Here is a 21,974-nt window from a genome sequence, read left to right on the forward strand (position 1 = left end):
CATGTGCAGTTCTTTGTATGAGCATATGTTATCATTTCTTTTTGGTGATTCTTTAGGCACAGAATGGCTGTGTATTTAACTTTTTAAGAAAATGGGAAATTGTTTTATCAAGTGGTTGTACCATTTTACATTCCCACGAGGACAGTATGAAAGTTCCAGTTATCCTAATCTTTGCCAACACTTGGAATAGTCAGTCTTTTAATTTTAGTCATCTTAAAAGATGTGTAGTGGTATTCCATTGTGACTTTAATTTGCATTTCTCTAATTACTAATGATGCTGAGCACCTTCTGTGTGCTTATGTGTCAACTTGTATATCTACTTTGATGAAGTTTCTGTTCAAATCTTCAGCCCAATTATTAATTGGGTTGTTAGTTATCTTATTATTGATTTTGAGAATTCTTTTAAGTTCTGGATTTATGCTCATTGTCAGATATATGCCTTACCTGTGTTGTCTGTTCATTCCCTTAGCACTGTCTGCTGAATAGTACAAGTTTTTTAATTTTGATAAAATCTACTTCATCAATTATTTCTTTTATGGATTATGCTTTTGATTTCACACTTAAGAAATCTTTCTCTTACTTAAGGGAACAAAGGCACTCTCTTATGTTTTATGTTTTCTTCTTGAAGTTTTATAGTTTTGGGTTTTACATTTAGGTCTGTGATCCAAAATCAAGTTAATTTTCTGCATATGGAAAATATACAGAGTAGGTAGAGTAGTAATTTTTTGTGTATAGTATGAAGTATGGATCAACACTTTTTTTTATATGGCTGTTTATTTATTCCAGCATCATTTGTTTAAAACTTTCTCTGTAGAAATGCATCTGATCCTGTGTTATACATCAACTGTCTGTATATGAGTTGATCCATTTCTGAACTCTTTATTCTGCTCCATTGATCTATTTGTCTGTCTTTACTCCAATACCATACTGTCTTGATTACTGCAGGTTTGTAGTTCTTATACTTCTGTAGAGTTAGTCCTCCAAGTTTATCCCTTCCAAAGTCATTCTGGCATTCTAAGTCATCTGCATTTCCATATGTATTTTAGAATCAGTTTTCAATTTCTACAAAAATGCCTGCTACAATTTGATTTGGAATTGTGTTCTACCTACAGGTCAATATAGGGAGAACTGACATCCAAACAATATCAAGTCTCCCAACCCATAAACACAGTGTATCAATTCATTTATTTAGGTCTTCTCTAATTTTCTTTAATGATATTTTATAGTTTTCAATGTATAGATCATGCATATCTTTTTTTACATATTTATCCCTAAGTACTTCATATTTTTGATGCTATTCTAAAATGGCTTTGATTTTTTATTTCAATAACAAATATTCATTGCTAAAACATAAAAACACTATTGACTTCCGTATATTGATCTTGTATGTTGTAACTTTGCAAAACTCACTTCTTAGTTTAAGCAGGTTTTTTGGTAAGAGTTCACCAGATTTGCTACATAGATATTCATTTTGTCTGCAATTTAAAAAGCTTTACTTCATTATCTCTGATTAAATGACATTTTTTTCTTGCCATACTTTGCTGCCTAGAATTTCTAGTACAGTATTGCACTGGTCAGTACTTAACTGAATCCTAAAGAGGGACACTACAGATCTCCAGAATTCTCTGTTCGATTCTCTCTTCTCAGGATCTCTGTCCTGAGAACTCTAGACATCTTGAGCTCCTCATACTCTCAGCTTTGTATCCTCAACTCAGGGAGAGTATCAGGCTCCTCCTTGATTTTCCCTCCTTGTACTGCGGCCTGGAAACTCTCCAAAGAGAGTAAGTTGGGGCAGTCATAGACCCTACTTGGTTTTTTCTCATCTCTCAGGAATCACTGTCCTTCACTGCCTGACATAGAGTTTCTTGAAAACTGTTATTACATATATTTTGTCCATTTTATTGGTTGTTTCAGACAGGAGTATAAATCCATTCTTGGCTACTTTATCTTGGCTAGAAGTGGAAGTCCTTATATATTTATTTTAATGTACACTAAAATATAATTGACAATTATACTGGTAATAGAAGAGTGATACAATTTTCTTTTAAGATATTTTAAGTAAAAAAATTAATCTATTTTTTGAAAAAAGGATTACGTGTTTACTAATGTTGGTAAAATTGATATGGCAAAAAATCTGAAGGTAGTACATAAAATTCTTAAGTTTATGAAGCACTATAAAAGAGAATAAATTTAAAGTAAAGGTGGGTGAGGGCTTACACTGAAAGGAGATCAACCAGAAAGATACTGGCGACAATAAGCAAGGAAGCAAAAAATCTGGATGCCTTAAAAGTAATTTGGGTTTATTTGTGTAGGGGCAAGGGGGCTGCACTGTGCAAAAGTCATTTCAGTCATCACTGTACTAATGAACACTATAACTTTAGCTCCTAATGATAGCTTTATATCAATCAAAAAAAGGTTAAACTATGTTCAGAATACTATGATAAAGTAAGTAGTCGTAATACCTTTTAGAAACAATTCAATAAACGTTTGTTAAAATTTCTTGCTTGAGGAAATATGACTTAGAGATTTGCAGAACTTATTCACTGAGAACGACTTAATATTGTTTCCTGAAAACAACTGAAAAACATGTTATTGTTCATTACTTTTTAGATGATTAAGAGTAAAGTAATTTGGTGTTCTAGGGCAAACAAGGAACAATTTCATTAAATTTGAAGGGCTCAGGGTTGGAGCACCACAGATGTATCAGGCATGCAATGATCTTTCAGATTTGTAGGTGGAAGGAGGGTGGAGGGTGGAGAGAGAGCAAACAAGAACTTAACACTGGGGACACTTTGCTTTCCAGATGTTACAAGGAATGTCATGCGCCTAAGGGCAGGGCCCTGAAGTCCCATAACAATAGATTTGGATTTGCATAACTATTTCCAGAATAACAAGTGCCTCATTCAAATTGTGCATACAATCACTGCAGAGTGATTCTTCAAATTCTACAAAGCTGTTTAATAATATTTATTTATAATTTTACTATTAACAAAGTACTTGGTCACACGTTACCTCAACTTTAATGCTCAGACAAATCAAGAGAGAGAGAGAGACAGAGACAGAGAGAGGGAGGAAGAGAGAGAGTTAACAAATATCCTACCTTATAAATGAGAAGATTCTGGGAGAATGTGACCTCTTCAAAATTATACAGTTGCTAAGTGACAAAACTTGGAAATGAACACATACCTGTCTCCCCAAGCTCCTGCTATACACAACACACAGAACTAAGTTTGGGTCTCATTTCTAATTCCATTTTTGACCCTCTAGTAGCATTAAAAACTTAATGTGACTCCACTGGCTAACTTGAGAGGTCTCTAAATCTCCTAAAATGATTCATGTGTAAGAACTTTTTTTAACGAGTGAAAAGTCCAAGATTCTAAGATGCAAAATGAGTTAAAAAGTTCTTGATCTAGGTAGTTTTGGAATGATCATTTAAGCCAGAGTTATAAATCTCTCAGCTCTCAGCACTCCCAACAGTTCCTCCCATTCCATGGCACGACAGGATTTTGGAAACTGAATCAGTAAACACCAGAAACCTAAGGGAGGAAAGAGCGGTGTTTCAATTGCTATTTGAATCAGTGCTTTCCTACTGCCCACTTCTCTTTTGCTAAGGACAGTTTATTTTAAGCCTGGGGCTATGGCCCTAACAACATGATTTAACTCCATAGTCTTGCATCCACACAATGTTTCCATCAGCCAAGCTGAAGGTCTCCAGACCTGACCCCTGAAAAAAGTATATATTTTCTAGAAAGAATGATTTGACTAGAAATGTAAAGCCATAGATATATATTATTTTCTTCTGACAGCAGGAGTTGTCACTTTTCCCGAAAGGGGAAACAGCGAGCAGACAACAATACAAGACTAACTGGAAGCAGAATTGTTCCAACTGTGCATTCTCCCAAGCAAATTTCTCTTGGATTTTTTTTTTTTTTTAATTAGTACTTAGGCAGGTTGTTTTGGCTAGTTCACAGACACAGCTGGCTCTGAGGAATGATTTACTTGGGTCATCTGCTCCAATGTTCTCCCCTCTTCTTAATTTCCAGGCAACTCCTTCTCCAACAAGGGCCTGTCACCCGTCAGCAGGCTCCCTTCCACCTCTGGAACCTCATCTCTTACCACTATTTCCTCTGCCCCTCTGCTCCAGCCACACATCCTTACTCCTCTCCAAAACAACCAAGTATGCCTCCATCTCAGGGCCTCCGTACCCTGAGGTACAAAGAATGTCTTTCTGCCAGAGAGCCAAACGGCTTGCTTCTTCACTTTACTTAGGTCTTGGCTCAAATGTCACCTTATTAAAGACCACCTGGTAAGCAATAGTGACCTTCCTGCTTCCCATACTGGCCCCTTCATCCTGCTTCATTTCTCTTTACAGCACCTCAAGACGTCTGCAATAGAATACATTTACTACTTGTCTGTTTTCTGCCTTTTCCCCAGTTAGAATGTTAACTTGGAGGACAGCAGGGATTTTGTCTGTCTTGTTCCCTCATGAATTCCAGAAAGTAGAGTAATATCTAGAAGAAAGAAGTGCTTAGTAAGTCTCTGCTGACGGAGTGAGTGAATGAATGAATGACGTGTGCCATCAGATTAACTTCCTTATTTTCCACTATATGTTATGACACTGGCCATCAAATTTTAGGTAGTACTTCTGAGCCCAACACTAATGAGACTGTTGCCACCCAGACACTTGGATAAGCTCTTATAAAGGGGGCAGTGAGGTCTTGCCTACATCCCTTTTATCTCAGGTATTAGGCCTGAACTAGGAAAATACATTAGCCTGCCTCAGCTCTCACTTATGGTTCACAAATATCTTGAAGTTTTTCACCAGTTATTCTTTAGGTTTTGATCAATTACTCTATTCTTCACTATGATAAACACCTCACAATAATGTGGACTATTATACACAATAAATATTTACTCATTAAATCTAACTCTATTAACCACAGCTGAATCTAACTGGAGTAAACCCTACAGATTTGAATAGAGTGCGCGTTGAACTCATTAACTGTTATCATAAGGAACAATCAAGGCTGCCAAATCCAGTCTCCTACCTCACCTAGGAATTCCTCCCAATAAAAATAATATATAATAACCACAAAAAGGACAACTTCCCTGAATAGAGTTCTTATCTTACTATTATCTAATTATCTTAGATTACAGTAAGTGTTTGTTTGAATTTGTTGAGCTGTGACTTCCACCAGTTCCTTCCAGTAACAAAGCTTAATAGACAGGAAACAGTCATTGGAGTGGCAACGCTGTGTAAATGACTGGTTATATTATGTTGTGCATGTATGTAGATCTGTTCTGTGATTTGGGAAGCAAGCTACATAGGGCCTTAATCTACTACCACAATCCTTTATTCAAGAAGCATGATTATCTTGTGGACACCCCAGGGACCTAACATGGCAGATGGAGGCTTTAAGATTATGGACAGCCATGTCGCTGTCATGCATATCACTCTTTAAGAATGAATGCCCCCACAGCCACAGCTAAATTCCAGTGGGAGAGCTCTATTCTTGATTTAAAGCTTACGTGGACTTAGAAAATCATCTCGAGTTTCATCCCAAAGGGGGAAAAACGCAGCTTAACTGGCAAAAGAAAACTTGCCATATCCCTTTTTGTGCCACCCAGTGGCACATCCCCAAGTTCCTTGTGATTATGTTTAACCAGAGCGCGAATGACAATCAGGTGAAAGTCCTGAGCTTACAAATATGCTGTCAGGACCGGGACCCATTTCCTATGGTGGCCTCAATGCTCAGACTCTGTTTCAGCTGCATGAAACAGAGTTTGGTGCCCTTTCCTGCCCAACATGTCCAATGCTGGGGTGGGAACCTGACAGTTTCTTCAGTCTGGCAAGCATTTTTTGATCTCCACTCAAGGTCACATTAATATGCACAAACCAATTAAAGCTCAGTTATCATGTAAACAGGGGGCTGTGTTTGCTGGCACTGCAGCACGCTGTAGTGCTATTAGCCAAGGAAAAGTAGAATCACCAAAGATGTCTTGTTAGGTGCATTAATGCCATTTATACTCATTCTTCAGATAAGTAAGCCAATTAGAAACAGACTTCAGCCTCAGCACTTCTCATTCAAAGTCTAACACACTGGAAGAATGATAATAAAGGGGAAGAGAGGTGAGCTTCCTGCCAAAGTTGTGCACAGATTGAGGGCAAAGCCAGGACTGTTTTCCTGAGCTCCTCATTCCAAGACTACAACGGATCCAGTCACCACTGCATCAGGCTGTTTGCTGGTGCAACATGAGAACTGGAAATGTATTAAGTGACTGAAAACATAGGTTATTGCTGTTCATACGTTTTCCTATGTCGTGTCTCCCCATAATGGCTAGGGACAGAAACATTTACCACAGATCGATTCTTGACTTCTGTTCTTATTTACCCCTCAGCCTTTTCATTTTTAAATACTATTTTCATTATAGACAATTTTAACAATGTAGAAAACTACAGAGAGGGTAATAAAAATCACCTGTAAGTACACCATCCGAAGATACTACTCTTCCTTTGCTTTGTTGCATTTTCTTATATAATCCTATCTCTGCACTCAAATTTATTCATATCCATTATTTTTTTTTCCAAAAGCTAGGAATACTACTATATATTTAGTTTCATATCCCATTTTATCTAAGGAATACAATAAACATTTTCCAAATAAATAAGGTGAAAATATGATTTAATGATTGCATCATATTCTGTCACAAAAATGTGCAATATTTACTTAAGTAAATCACTCGAACCTTAATTCTTCACTATTATAAATAATACTTCATTGAATATCTTTCTGTATATATCTTGGCACACATATGAGATGATTCCCTTACAGACTGTACTTTGAAAGCACAGAAAAATATGTGCTTATTGATCAGCTTAATGTTCATGTTAGCTCAAGGAAAGTGAAAAAACAAGAATAATGTGGTCAAGGGTTGGATTGTTCCAAAAGAAATCCAGATTTTCCTATGGTGACCCTTTCTCACTGTGGCCTGGGACATGGGTAGAGTATATTATGAAATTAAGGGCAAGAAGAATTCGGCAGTGAGATTTGGGGTAGGATCAGAAATTAAACTCATGACCTAGACTACTGAGATTTGATGTTCTTGCCACAGCTGAAGACTGAAAGTGAGCAACACGAACTAGGCTGTGTACCGTGGAGGAGCAGCCACGCTTTTGTGCATGGCATGTGATTCTTTCACACCCATAACTAAGGATGCATTGTCAACACTTTGCCCTTGCATGTTTCCACATCCTGCATCCCCTAATTGGAAACTCTCTTTTATCTGCTTGGAATTTTACAGGACACCCACTGAAGCCCATGAAATAAGGAGCTTAGATTTACCGAAGAAATGAATGAACTCTTATTTCAATGGATGGAAATCTACTCCAGTGACTTGACTGGAGGGAGAAAAATTAAATGACAAGACACCAGATATTGCAATGATAAAACTGGCATTGGAATGTTTCCCTCATAGAGTCCCTTGTCCCCTCTTTGGTCTCCTGTTTGGTCTACTGCTTTCCTCCCTACTCAGTGCCAAGTTAGTGAGAGGATGAGGACACCAACAGCTGAGGGGTGCACCAGAGCTCACGGATGGAGGGAAACAGAAGTTGGCCACAAGCATCAAGGTGGATCACAGTCACAGATAGGACCTGAGCTGGAAGCCTGATCACTTTGGTCACCTACCTGAGGAGTACTGAGAGGTGCTCTGCAGATGGTCTGAATGCTGCCCTTTAAGCCACAGCAGTTCAGGTATTCTCCATCATTTCTGCCTTAAAATCCCCATCATGCCTCATGCCTTTAAGTCCCCATCAAGACCTTGATCTGCTCTAAAGACTTTCTCCTCTCAGGAATCTCTGGTTTATTGCCCAACAGCATAGTTATATCTTCTAGGTGGGAAAATCAAGATTTTCAGGGACAAAGCCCAAGCTTTAGTTTTCTGAAAAGCTTCCTCAAGTATTCTGATACACTCTCTCCGTTAGCAGTTTATTATTCATGTCGGCTTAGCATCAAAGGAGAGCCCATGGACTCTTGCTAGGTACATAGTTATCCTAAGAAACATTATGTTTCCTGCCTTCTTTGTTTGGTCTAAAGTACGTAGAATCAAGCGTCAAGATTAGTTTTGTCTTTGTGTCTGAATGATCAGGTTTTAATTATGTGTTCTGCAGCTTCCCTCAGGCCTGTGGGCTAGGCTCCACACTCTAGAGGAGCTTACACTCAAAAGCTGGCACACCTGGACTCAGGTGCTAGTTCTGCCGTTTACCTGCAATATATCCATGAAGCCTCACCTGTGTAAGATGGAGATAAAGATAAACGTCATTGGTATAATTCTCAAACATTAAAAGAGGAGAGGATTAAAAGTGTCTTGATTCTGGTATTTAGTAAGCAACTCAATAAATATTATTTCCTTCCCCTGTCCTGTGTCTCAGAAAAGCTCTTAGTTTGCCAGCAGAGCCCTCTTGAGCATCTAAACATTGAGAATTTTGCAGGAGTACTCTCCCAGGATTTCCCAGTCCAACATATCAGGCTTTCCCTTTCCTTAATGAGAAAATAATGTCTCAGCTAAGCAAATAATGTTCTTTATTGTTGCTTGTATCCTATCTAATATTTACTTTGTATTATGTTTTCTACTTCTAAGTCACAAGCTAAGGGACAAAAAGTCTATCTGCATAGGCTTGTATGTAAATACAAAGATAGGCTTTCTACTCACACATCTTTTTTAAAAAAAACTTTAAAATATTTAAACAGAAACATAAAGTAATTTTACCACAATCTTCAGTTCAAACACATATGTGTCTGCTCATAACTAAATGTGGTTCTTGGAGCAGAGTGGCCCCTCACTGGTGAATTTAACCAAAAAGTTAGAAAATGTAGGGGCAGGGCTGTTACTGTAATGAGAATAACTACTATTTATACTGTGCTTATCATGTGCCTGGCACTAGGCTGAGTGTTTCCATTTATTATTTGATTTGATCCTTATAATAATGCCATTGAGTTAGATGTGGTTATCACGATTTTACAGGTGAGGAAACGTTAGAAAAAGAGACTAAGTAATTCACCCAGGGTCACCTACCTAGTCAATAGGATGTGAACCCAGTACTGATGGGCACCGAGGCACATAAGCAGTGTCCATGCAGCATCCACCTCCCAAAGGCTTAAGCACGCCTGATATACCGACACCTGGCCACCCAGGGGCATGGGCTCACCGCGGGAGAGTGAGAGCCTGGCTCTGGGCTAACCTTACTGTCACGGGGTTAATGGGCACAGAACTCCGGCTGTTGGAGCCTGTCTCTTTGAAATAGCAGTTCCAGATGTCCAGGACGTAGGCCCAGAATCTGGGATGTGTGTTTAGAATTTTCCAGAGAGGTATCGGTGGCCTATTTCACTGTAACCATGTGAATAACCAGTCTCGTGTGGCTTTGGTTGAGCTACAGGGAGGGGGTTAAAGAGAATTAATCTGCATGAGGAAAATCTCTCTCCTGACAACTGACAAACCCCAATTACTAACACACACACACACACCCTAAGGAAGTCACTGATTTTTCTTCAGCGATCAGTGTTTAACAACCAACATGTCACAAACCTGATTCCCACATCCTGAGCTTCAGCTTGGCACTTTCAAAATTCCCTGTCAGATCTATTTTCAAGGTTCACATGGCAACAAGGCTTGTAAACAACTCAGCCCTTACTAACAAAAATGTAAATGTAAACCAGGTTGCTGCCTAACTGAAGGCAGTAAGCACATTCTGAGAAACGGGGAAGAGAAAGATGGGCTTCCCATTTGACCTGCTTGCAATTTTGATCTTCACACACCAAGTGAATGCATTGAAAAGCAACACCTTTTGAACAAGAGTATGCATAGCGAGTGCTTTTAACAGGCCAGGCCAGATGAGATGAAATGATCTCTTTCTCTTTCTGATTGAGCAGTAGTATGACCACTGCACTGTCACAAGTAAAATGAAATAACGTTTATTATAACATTTCTGTAACTTTTCCACAATTGCTCTAATTTGAGATTTTAAGTATGATTATGACAGAATTTAGTTCCTGATATTTTCATGCCCAGCAGTAAAGAAATGAATGAAAATTGCATTAGAGAATCCATTTCCGTAATGGTTTCTCACATGGGTCCTCTCCGATGTGGTACAGCTTAGGGAGGTTTTCTCAAGGAAGGGTGGACAGCAGCTATGGTTTGGACCCCTAATGTTCAAAGTAATTGAACAGCAGCCATTTTTTTCTGGAAAATCGTCTGAATTTCCTACAAATCCAAATCCAATTACCTGTGCAGGCTCTAATAACTAGTTACATGAGATGTTGGGTTTTTTTTTTTTTTTTTCTGGTAACTGGGCAACTGCTTGAGGCAGCAAATTCATGTCTCTCATAAGCAATTTTTAGATTTTTATTTTCTGACTATAGAAGAAGCCCTAAAGATAAAATAACAATTGCAAATGAAATATCAAGGTGTAAATGAGTCCCTTCATTAATGACTTGGCAACTCCAGGCACAGAGAGGGTGCAGACAGGGAAACAGCATGGTGACTGGAGGCACAGCATTTAGACCCAAACCACCAGTAATGGAGCAGGAATAATAAGGAACGAATTGGTGGCCAACGAGCAGCATAAAGGCTAGTTAAATGTGAGAGAGGGTTTAACATTGCTTTCACCTATGGAGAAGAGGCCTTGGTAGGTAATGCATTTTATTTTAAAGGGTAGGTAGACTGTCACAGCTCATTAGAATACAGGAAAGGAAATAATACTGACAGATCTTGGATCTGAAAATCTCCATTCTGTGCTCTTATTTCCAAAGAGTGAGTATTAGTTAAGGACAATGGATAATAGAGTAACCTATTCAAGGCAAAAACAATGAATTGGGTTAGTTGGGGAAGAGTTACAAGGTTGAGTTTCAAGTTTCTTCCTTGAGTGAGGGAGAATTATGACAGAGATCAATTTACAGAATAAGTGTTTTTTTCTGCACAATTATGTTGAGCAAAGCAATTTAGAGAAGCATTTTTTTTTAAATGGCCAAGAAACACAAGGAAAAATATTCAAACTCACTAGAAAACAGAGAAATAAAATTTTTAAGCAAAGTAATATTTTTTTCCCTAGCAAAAAAGATTAACAAGAGCGATGAGGCCAGTATTTGGAGGAGGAGTGGCACATCTGGCACATGCATATGCTGCTGGCAGGAGCATGGGAATCAGTCCCACCTATCTAGAGAGTGGTGTTTAGAAATTTGTATAAAAATGAACATATTCTTTGACTCAACAGCTCTACAAACATATGTTCATGATAAGATCGTCTGTAATAGCAAACATTAGAGCCAAAAATCAAATGCCAATGAATAGAAGGTTTTAAATAAATTAATGAACCTCACTGAATGGAATAACAGCCTTTAAAAATGATGTTGAACTATATTCACTGGTATGGAAGGATTTCAAGTGTATTTCTAAGTGGAAAGAGCAGATTATAAAATCACATGCCCTATACTTACTATATCTAGACATACATAAACATACACATAATATCCTACACTACTAAGTATATGATATAGAGTATATAATAGAAACAACATGTTTATATATACTACATAAATGCAATATACATATATGCACATATGTGTATAAAGATATACATATATATCATATACTAGTTGGCTTCTCTGTGTTTGCTTAAGAGAAATAATTAACCATTATTAAATAAATAAATCCCTGTTGCTACCCATCTTAGAACATGTAGTAATAGTTTCCATATGGATAGCAGTTGATTATGAAGTTTTGAAGTCTACAGTTCTGATGATCTGATCCTAAGTCTTTTTATTTGATGTTTATATTTGAAACCAATATGCTTTTCTGCCGTGGCTTCTTAATACACACCTATCTCTAAATTAGGTAAACACAAGTTGAGTCATTTTTTTGTTTGTGTGAAATGGGAAAGATGACACCAAACTACATTTTAGTTTTACTGATTTATAAATTCATATTTATATAAGAAAAACAGATAAATAGCTAGGCACAACAAAATGGTAATACAGTTATCTCCGAATTGTGAAAATTTGTGTGAACTTGTATTATACACTAGGTATTGATCAACTTTTGCTTACTTTGATGTTTAAATTTGTTTCTTTTGGTCTTCTAGTCTATGCATTTCAACAAAAGAAGAAAGGAAAATGAGGACAACTCAAGCAAAATGCCTGTAGCATCAGACGTGTGCTTTCTTCTCAGCTGCCACAGTACCACAATAAACCTGCAGGATTCCTGTCCTTCCACTGGGAATCCCTTTTCTTTTGGCCCCTTGTATAAGTTTTTTGTTCTCCAAACAAGTATGTTATCTTTCCTTTTCTTTCCTCATGCCTGCTCCTTTCATAAATGGCATTAGTCAACTCAGAAAAAAGTTTGACTCTTCAGATAATGAAATGGAAGAGTGATGATTTTAGGGGATAAAAAAGAGGAGTAGGTTATTTCCTTTTCTTTTTCATTTCTTTTTTAAAAAATTTTTAATTGATTTCCAAAACTCCAATCTGCCTTTAAAATGTAAATACACATCTTATCCAGATGATATGGAAAGGTGAGAGATAAATATTTATAAGCTATAATATTTGGCTAAGTAAATGACACATGGTTTGAATAATTTGACTTTATCATCATGAGTTTATTAATATGAATGTATAAATTAATATGAATGTATAAATAGTTGGGTAGATAGCTGGCTGGCTAGATAGATAGACAGACCAAGACTAAGACAGACTAATATAAGCAGATATAAAAAATTCAGGACATTAACCAATTCTGCAAATACATCAACTGTGGAATTAGATTCTTCCCTTGGAGTCTAGGTAGATGTAGCAATATGTTCTCATAGAGAAAGAAAGAAGAAGAATTGCCATCTGAAGGAAATACAAAACCACCATTAGGCAAACACCACAGTTGTAGGCAAAATTCACCAATGGATGCTAAAATCAATGTACAAATGTTTGAGGAGAAATAGGATATTAGCATTAACTCAAAATATCTTCTCTAAGATATGTATCAATTAAAAAGAGAAAATGAGCTACCTGACAATAAAGAAATACAGCAGATATTATCTTGACCAAGTGCTCAAAGCTCCTATCACCAGTAATAATACATGCAACAAGACAGCATGTACCTCTGATATAATGCACTGAGAACGGAGCGACGTTACCTCTGTGGTATTCTTCCCAAAAGTGTATAATCTCAATTAAATCACGAAGAAATATCTGAAAAACCTAAAGTTGAGAGACAGTGTACAAAATAACTGGCCAGATCTCAGGAAAAGTGTCAAGGTCATGAAAGACACGAAAAGAATGAAGAACTGTCACAAATTAGGGTAGACTAAAGAGAAGCCACAAATAAATGCAATGGGAGATCCTGGATTGAATCTTAGAACAGAAAAATAACATTGGGGAAGAAAAACACTGGTGAGTTCTAGTAAGATCTGAAGTTTAGTTAATAGTGCTTTACCAATGTTAATTTCCTAGATTTAGGAAAAGCTGGGTTAAGGGTATTTATTCATGAAATTTCTGTATTATTTTTACAAATTTTCAGTAAGTGTTAAATTATTTGAAAATAAAAAGTTTTTCAAAATGGGAAAAAAAAATTGCTATGCCTTCCTTCTGGGTTTGATTCTTGTTCCATAGATATCAAAGAAACCTTGAAATCCTCACACATAGTTTTCTATTTTATGTAAGAATAGACTTACCCTGAGTCTTAACGATACAGCTAAAAGAGACTTCACAATTCATAGTGTTAAACTGATAGTATCCCCCACTGTTTTAATGGTGTCCTCCAATCAGGAAAAGGATTTCCTGCTCTCTGCAGAGCATGGGGTGATGGTGGTGGGGAGATTGCTTTATTAAGCATTTGAAAAAAATAAGCCCATTGAACAGTGTTGACAGGGTTTATCTATTCATCTTCTGTAACAATCACAATATAAATGGTCAGAACCTAAAGAAGGGCTGGACACATAAATCTGTGAATAAGGAACATGCAACAACTACGTGCTCTGTCACCTTATCCTGAAAAGGTAAAAATGACTTTTCTCATAAAGAACTAACTTCTTCAAATGTATGTTCATTATGCTATGGGATCATTTCTTATGAGGAATATATTACACACTCTTCTAGTAAGAATGATGATAGTAATACACAGCTTATATAACAGGGTCCTTGAAGACTGAAAACATCGAATCAGACATAAACCTCTCAACTTGACTCTAAGACTGTGGTTAATGACCACACCTTTTTCACTCAATAAATATTGTTGAATGATGGCTGGTGAAACAAATGTATTCCATTATCTATCCTTAAAGTGCCCAGGCAAAACCCCTGGCCATTATTCTCTGCATCACCTTCTAGGGCAACTCCAAGGTCTGCAATTTGGATGATACGCAGTTCTGTCTTATTTGACTTAGCACAAGACGGAGCCCATAAAAGATGGGAGTGAATCCCTGAGACCCACCAGGAGGAGGGCTTCCCCTGGTTGAACTAAGTTAATTAGACCTGTGAAATATATACATTTCAAATTAACTTTTATCTGGCTAATGCGGTGTGAGTAATAATAGAACCTTGTTATCAGGTAGCTTATAACTCAGCATGGAGGGCAAAAACAGTATTTCTAAAGTAATCACAGAGTATGTAAGTACTGAGCCATGCAGGGAGGTCAGTATGCCGGCATAGACCCACCTACTGAATCACTGGTATCTATGTACTGCTTGACATTAGGAATATAAAGATGAAACACACACTTTCTCTACTCCAAAGGAATTCATAAGTCTATGCGGTGAGTTAGAATTTTTTTTTTTAAATAAAGCAGTACAGGTGGTGAAGTGTTAAAACAAAGTGGCACTTAAAGACCCTGGAGAGGAGGTAATGTTTGAGCTGAGACTTAATGAATGAAAGAGAATTTTCTAAGAAAGAACACAGGTTGGGAGAAAGGGCATCCAAGGCATAGAGAATGGCAAGTATTAAGTCAGAAAAGCATGGAAAGCATTAAGGTGTGAGGAGTCATAAAATGTGTGAATCATTGTAGCATATAGGTATGGAGGGAGAAGGGGCCAGAAGTTGTGGCTGGAAAGGCAGACGAGGGTCAGGGCAGGAAGCAACTTTATGACACCCTGGGGAACTCAAGCCTTATAAGACGGAGAATGAGAAATTACTGCATATGAAGTGAAATTGAGTGAAATAATTTTGGCTAATGCAAAGATAAAATATGAAACAAGGGCAACAGAGGAGAAGAAAACAAGTCAGAAAACTCTTTTGCATTGGTACTAGCAGAACCCTTAGACTTCAACAATGGGCTTCAACCCAGGACTTCGACAATGGCTGGGGCGTTTCTAGCTCGGGCTATCGAGTGGATGGTGCTGGGATGAGGAATGCAGGGAGGAAGCTCATGAGCTTTCCCTGCATGTGATGAGCTAGAGAAGCCTGAGAAGCACCCTGCAGACATATCCAGTGCGTAGTCAGAGAAACAGGGGCCACAGAAAGACAGAGGAGATGAAAGAATCATGGCTTAAAATGGTCTAAAGCTACGCTGTCCGATATGGTAGCCACTAAGCCCACGTGGCAATTAAACTCTGAAATGTGCATAGTCTGAATGAAGTGTGCTGGAAGTGTAGAAACACACCTGATTCCTACGATTTTGCTGAAACAAGTTAAATATTTTATTAATAATTTGGATATTGATTATATGTTGAAATAACATTTTGAAATACTGGATTAAATAAAAAATTATTAAAATTCTTTTCAGCCATTTATATATATCATTTTTAATACAGCTATTAGGACATTAAAATTACATAGGTAATTTTATGCATATGTAGCTTGCATTATATTTCTGTTGGACAGTGCTGGTCTAAAGACTCTGGCCTTAACATTGTGGTAGGGTAGGGCTGTGGGTAGGGTTTGTGGTAGGGTTTAAAGATGTAACAAGGGAAGCAAGGGTAGTTGGGCATGCATTTGGAGACAGAGGCTGTCTAGAGATTGAGACCAGGAGCAGAAAAAACAGTAGCACTAAAGACATGATCAATCACTATTTTGACCGGACATGATGAGGAAAACAGCTTGCCGAGAGCAGATGTGCGAAATGGTGAACATGTCCAGAACAAGTGAACTTGATAATGGAGAATAATGAATGATTATGGCCAAACATATACGTAGTATAAACTAGAGAGCAAGTGGAAAGGGTAGTTTCACGAGAACATTGTTTTAGGAAGACCATAAGTCTCCGGTACACATGATGAAGCAGAGACAGGAAGAGACTTAAGACAAGAAGGCAGAGGGAGCTATGCTCTCATCAAGCATGAAACGATGGGTTTTTAGATGAGGGTGGAGACAGTGGGAAGAGGAAAAGAAAAACCGAAGAAGGATGCCTAAGCAAGAATGAACACTGCTGACTGCAACTGCAGTTTAAACCTTAGCCCAACCTTGGGATGGACAGGCCAGCATCACACCCAGAGCTGAGACACCAGAGATGTGAGGCCACACCGTTTCCTTGCCTTAGCAAGCACCTGTGGGAATCAACACTGCTGAAGATGGCAAACCGGAATGTCCTCATGAGAGCTTCAGGAAATGGCAAGGTCGCTGAAGACAGCTCCATAATTAAGACCCATTGCCAGGAACTGTCTCCTGCGGCTTTCAGCTGCTGCAGACACTTGGTTTGCCTCATGTAGACACAGGATAAAACCCACTGAGAGAGTCCCCATAGACAGGAAAGAAATGCGAACAGCCTAGGGTACTTCTTGACTTTTGTTGCTAACTGCTGTGTGAAAGAAAAAGCTATATATAGATTTTTTTCACTCCCGTTTCTGTAATTTTAATGAGATTCAAAGTTAAAGTTAAAAGATTCAAATGCATAAATCCAAAAGATAACTTTTAATTTGTAAAAGAAATGGAAATACATCTTTTACTTCAGGGTAAATATCACTGTGCTGATCTGCAAAATGACCTGATTCTGGAAGTGAATACATCAAAATATATGTAAAAAATGCCCACATAACTCCTCCTGCAAGCATGATTTTCAATATTCTCCCATGATCCCCTGTTGGCTCCGAAGTAGATTATATTCAAGAATCAAGAGGTGAAAACACTTGACGAATAAATGTATTAAAATGACTGCTGTGTCTCTGAGATAGCAATTACATTAATAACTTTCCTGAATCCTTAAAAAAAAAATCAAGTTAGCTATCACAAAGGGTGTCAGATTGAGCTCGTAGGCAACTAAATCCTACTTTACCTATATATACTCTTCGAATGGAAGATAACACGTTATGCATCCTTCTCACTGCCTGTACCAACCGATCAAGTCACTGCAGAAAGGGAAAAGTGTGTAGATGACGGAACGAAAGTCAAACTCTTTGGGTCAGTTCTTCCCAGGTTGTGCTGATAGGAAATCCAGAACAGGAAGCAGGAGAACAAAGAAGTCTTTAATGATTGGTCCTTGGTTGAAATTCCAAGTCAAAGCACTATGACACTTTGTTTGGAATTTTACCTCCCATCTATGCATTGTATTGTACAGATTGTCAGCCAAGAAATTAGGCAGTATGTGATATAATTAATGCTAAGAAAGCCTGTGCTCAACTATGGCCATAAAACCATGGTAGGGACACTTCACGAATTTTTTAAGGAAAAGGACAATGGAGGAATTGGAATTTATATGTCTATCTTCAGTTTCTTTAGATTACAGTTGTCCCTTGTATTCTTGAGGCAGGCTTGGTTCTAGGAACCACCCTTGGATACCAAAATCCCCAGATGCTCCCATGTGAGTCTCTTATGGAAAATGGGATAGAATTAGCATACAACCTACTCACATCCTCCCTTACACTTTAAATCATCTCTAGATTATTTATAATACCTAACAATGCAAATGGTATGTAAATAGTTGTAAATACAATGCAAATGCTATATAAATAGTTGCCAGGCACATGGGGAAGCACATGGCAAATACAAGTTTTTTTGCCTTTTGGAATTTTCTGAGACTTTTTTTCCAAATATTTTCAACCGGAGGTTTGTTGAATCCACAGATGCAAAATCCACAGACACGGAGGGCTGACTTTATACTCAGCTATTTCTTTCCTTCTGACTTGACCTCAGTCCTCCCACAGGTGACAAGGCAGGGTAACATCTGCAAAGTTGCTGTGTGATCTTAGGCCTCAGTTTCCTCACAGATAATATATGGGAAACAGCATTTTCCCCCATGGGACTATTGTGAGGATCGAGATGAAAGTGTCTAGTACACAGTGGATTCTCCGTAATGATCATTAATAACCATTATTACTATTCAAAGGGTACATGAGTTTAAGTTAAAAAATGTGAACTAGAAAAAAAAATTCATGAACTATATTTGTAGATATTTAAAGCATTATTTTTGCCACCAGGCAATTCCTTCAGGACTTTACCACCTTCTTCAAAGAAGTCTGTAAGTTGAGTAGACCATGGGAACAAATGTGGAAGGAGCAGTTGGCCTATTTTAAATAAGTAATGTATTACGTTTAAAAATAGGGCCATGTCTACTCTACCAAATGCAGACACTGGCGTAAGCACAAGCTAGCCCAGAAACCTGGCATCCTTCCCAACATCAGCCCCCATCGCCTCTGCCCCAGCTCACCGCCCACGGTGACTGGCAGCCTTTCTCTCATCTTCCAGTTCATAGTTATGATGAGGTGCATGGTTTCTAAATGTAAGCTGACCTTGCAGCCCGTCCGTGTCTAAGTCAGTGCTGGGCAAATGGCTTTGTCAGTACGGAGCAAACACTTGTCACATGAAAAAGACCCACTTCATCAATCTTTTCTACTTGCCACCAACCTAAAAGGATGTGTTCATCAGATCTCTCTCACACCAGATACACACCTGGATTTTAGAAATCTGTAGTGAGGAGGCAGAAATTGAGTGTAAAGGTGAACTCTGTCCCCTTTGCCTGTACAGTCAGTCAAGTGTTCTTCTAAGAAGCATGACCCTGTTGCCCTTAAGAATGATGTACTTTATAATTTTATAAATGTGCTTTATAAGGTAAATGTCACTCTTGTAGTACGGTTGGAGGGGCAACCTGAGTGTCATGCTTAAAAGACATTAGGGAGTTTGGCTGACAGATGTGTGTTTTACCTGAGGCCACATCCATACGATGCCAAACCAATAAATGACAGAAAAGAAAACAAAAATTTTCAAATGAGTTAGATGTACAATTTTTAAATAACTAGGGCAGACCCAATTGTTTGATTTCAGCTTCTGTCCAAAATAATTCTAATCTAATGGAGAGGAGTTAGCACTTACATCATTTTCCCCCATGAACAGTTATAAGAGAAAAAAGGCAAAATTTGACTTCAATTTTCTGTCAGTGATCACTATGGTCTTTTTACAGAGTGCATGAAGAGCCCAACCCAATACTCTGATGCCACTGCCAACACTGTTATGAAAACACATTTGGGTTATCTGTCCAAAGGTTCCTCTAATAAATGATTATGAAACTGTGTCTCAGAAGATTGGTTCTGAAGATTTCAAAGGGATTTTCTTGGCTTGCCTAACTAAGAAGATGAGCCTACTCAAATCTTCATTTATTTTAGAGATTACAGGTAAAGGATGATTTAAGAATCAATAGATAAGGATGGGTAAAGCCTTAAAATCTACTGAGTATCTACTATATGCCAGAAATTATGCTAACTGCAGTAAACATTATTTTCCTTTAACCTCAAGATGGCACATTCCCATTTAGTACATGAGGAAACTGAGGCCTGGAAAGAATGGTAATTTATCCAGTGGCATACAATGACTATGTAGCAGGGATGGGATTTGAACAAAAGATCTTTTCAGTTATGTAGAAAATATACACCAGCTAGAAAAGACTACAGTTGGTCCAGTACTTAAATACTGAGAAACTGTTCCTTTGATTTTTTTACCTTTTTATAAAATATGCCCTGAAATGTAAAAGCTTAATGTCACGTTGCTTACCTCTCAACTATTTTGGAAAAAAAAAAAATAGCCGGGTCAAATTCTTGTTAAGTTTTTGCAGGCAGTAAACATACAAAAACTCATCGGAATGTCTCTCTTCATCATAACATTCCTGATTAAATTGGTAAACAAAATATGCTTCCATCAAACAAGTGTGTCATCAAATATCAATTCCTTTTATGTAATTCTTATAAATCATCTTCAAGAAGATAGTTTTCAATGGTGACACCTAGTTGGTGTAACTGCCATTTTGCAAGTCAGTCATTGTCTTTTACTTGGTAGGAAATGAAAGGAATTTTGGAGATGAAGGGGAGATACTGATAAAAACCATCAGAATTGCTTTCTTTTCCTTATTCCCCTTTACCTAACTGTTCAGCTTATATCAAACAGCTAGGCTTGAATGAACATTCTATTCATAGTAACAATCACCATCTTCCCTGTTTTACATTCTGAAGTTTGGCCATTTACCTTTCTCAGTTTTATACATCTGTGTTTCCTGGGGAATTTAGGAAGAAACCTTCTAATAACTGAGCTGAGATAATTCATAATACTTTTCTCTAGGCCTGGAATTAAGCAGGAGTTGCCAGAGAAAATTATGAACAAAAACCCTGAGAGTTCCCATCAATTTCACCACCACCCATCTCTCAAATGTGTATCCCATCTCTAATTTTTTTTAGGTCCCCTGACACTTTATGGTCTTCAGCTCCTAGCAAAAACGTAACAATTTTAGAGCCTAATTATAAGAGATTCAATTCACTCAAACGATATTATACATTTGCACTTAACAAACTCCTTTAATCTAAATGTGCAATAAGAGGGAATTAATTAATAATAACAGCCAACTTTTTTTTTTTTTTTTTACTATTCCTTAAGTGTAGGGCAATATTCTAAGTGCTTAACATATGATTAGTTATCTCACTAATCCTCACAAGAATCCAATGAGATAAGATGCTAAATTATTCCCAATTTACAGATGAGGAAATGAAGCATGGGAATTTAAGTCAATACCTTAGGTCAAACATTTATTCAGAGGTGAAATCACGATTCAAATGCAAGAAATTTGGCTCAAGTGCTTGTGTTCTTAAATAGGACAATATGCTGCCACCAGTAAAGTAGAATAAGCTAGTACACATATAAATTGTTGTGACAGAAAAGACCCACTTGGTGTTAAAAATAGATATATCTATCTTTATTGAGTTGAAGAGCCACATATCTTCTATAAATTATATAATGGCAGAGCACATATGTAATTTGTTAGAAAGGAAAGTATTAGTGATCATCTCTACTTACTGGGATTATGATTAATCTCTTTTATTTGTATATAACATGTTTATTGATTTTTAATTGTATTCTCTTTCTTTTCACAATGACTATGTATTGCTTGCACAATTAAAACAGTTTTAAAAAGGAAAAAAGTAGAACCTGAATTCCCAGGAGAATCCTCTAATACCAGAGCCAGCTAGAAGATGTTACCACTACACCTTGACTCTCTTCCCATTGGAGGTCTCATCTACCTATTTCAAGAAAAACTTTCATTTTGCATAGCACTTTAGAATTTACAGAAAGTTTTCACATGTTATCCAAGTATTATCCATCAGAGCTTTCAGTTTAATTTACTATTCATTGTGACACCAAGAGGAGAAGGAGAGGACGAGCAGGTGCTCACATAAAAGACGCTGAAGAACATGGGATGGCCTGGACAGAAGCAGGCTGTGATCCATACAGGAAGGACTTCTGGGTGAGCAGCTCATCTTGGCTGCTCTGGTAGCAACTCAACTCTTACAGAGCTACCCTGGCCTCTGGTCCAAAGCCCAGAGCTTCCATGGGGTCAGGAAAGATTAGAGCATGCAGTGCTTCTTCAAAGCAGGATTGTTATGATGGCAGCAACAAAATTAGCAAAGGAAATTCTTCAATAAAATGTCTTCATTAGAAAAAAAAATACTACCTTAAATTAATTCTATTTAATTCACTACAGTATAGAATTGCAGAAACTTAAGATGGAACAAAAACAACCAGGGCAAA

The 21,974-nt window shown here is 37.6% G+C and overlaps 1 protein-coding gene and 1 long non-coding RNA gene across 11 annotated transcripts in view; one reads left to right on the forward strand and one right to left on the reverse strand.

Annotated features, from left to right (window-relative positions):
• Nucleotides 1-21,974, reverse strand: part of SEMA6D (semaphorin 6D) — a 518,494-nt gene that overhangs the window by 398,532 nt on the left and 97,988 nt on the right. The window lies entirely within an intron of this gene.
• LOC116664126 lies at nt 884-16,014 on the forward strand. Its single transcript, XR_004320475.1, has 3 exons — nt 884-1,149; nt 11,218-11,219; nt 16,003-16,014. It is a non-coding gene; the product is annotated as an uncharacterized LOC116664126 (long non-coding RNA).

This window comes from Camelus ferus, chromosome 6 (genome assembly GCF_009834535.1).
Source record: "Camelus ferus isolate YT-003-E chromosome 6, BCGSAC_Cfer_1.0, whole genome shotgun sequence".
Lineage (NCBI taxonomy): Eukaryota > Metazoa > Chordata > Mammalia > Artiodactyla > Camelidae > Camelus > Camelus ferus.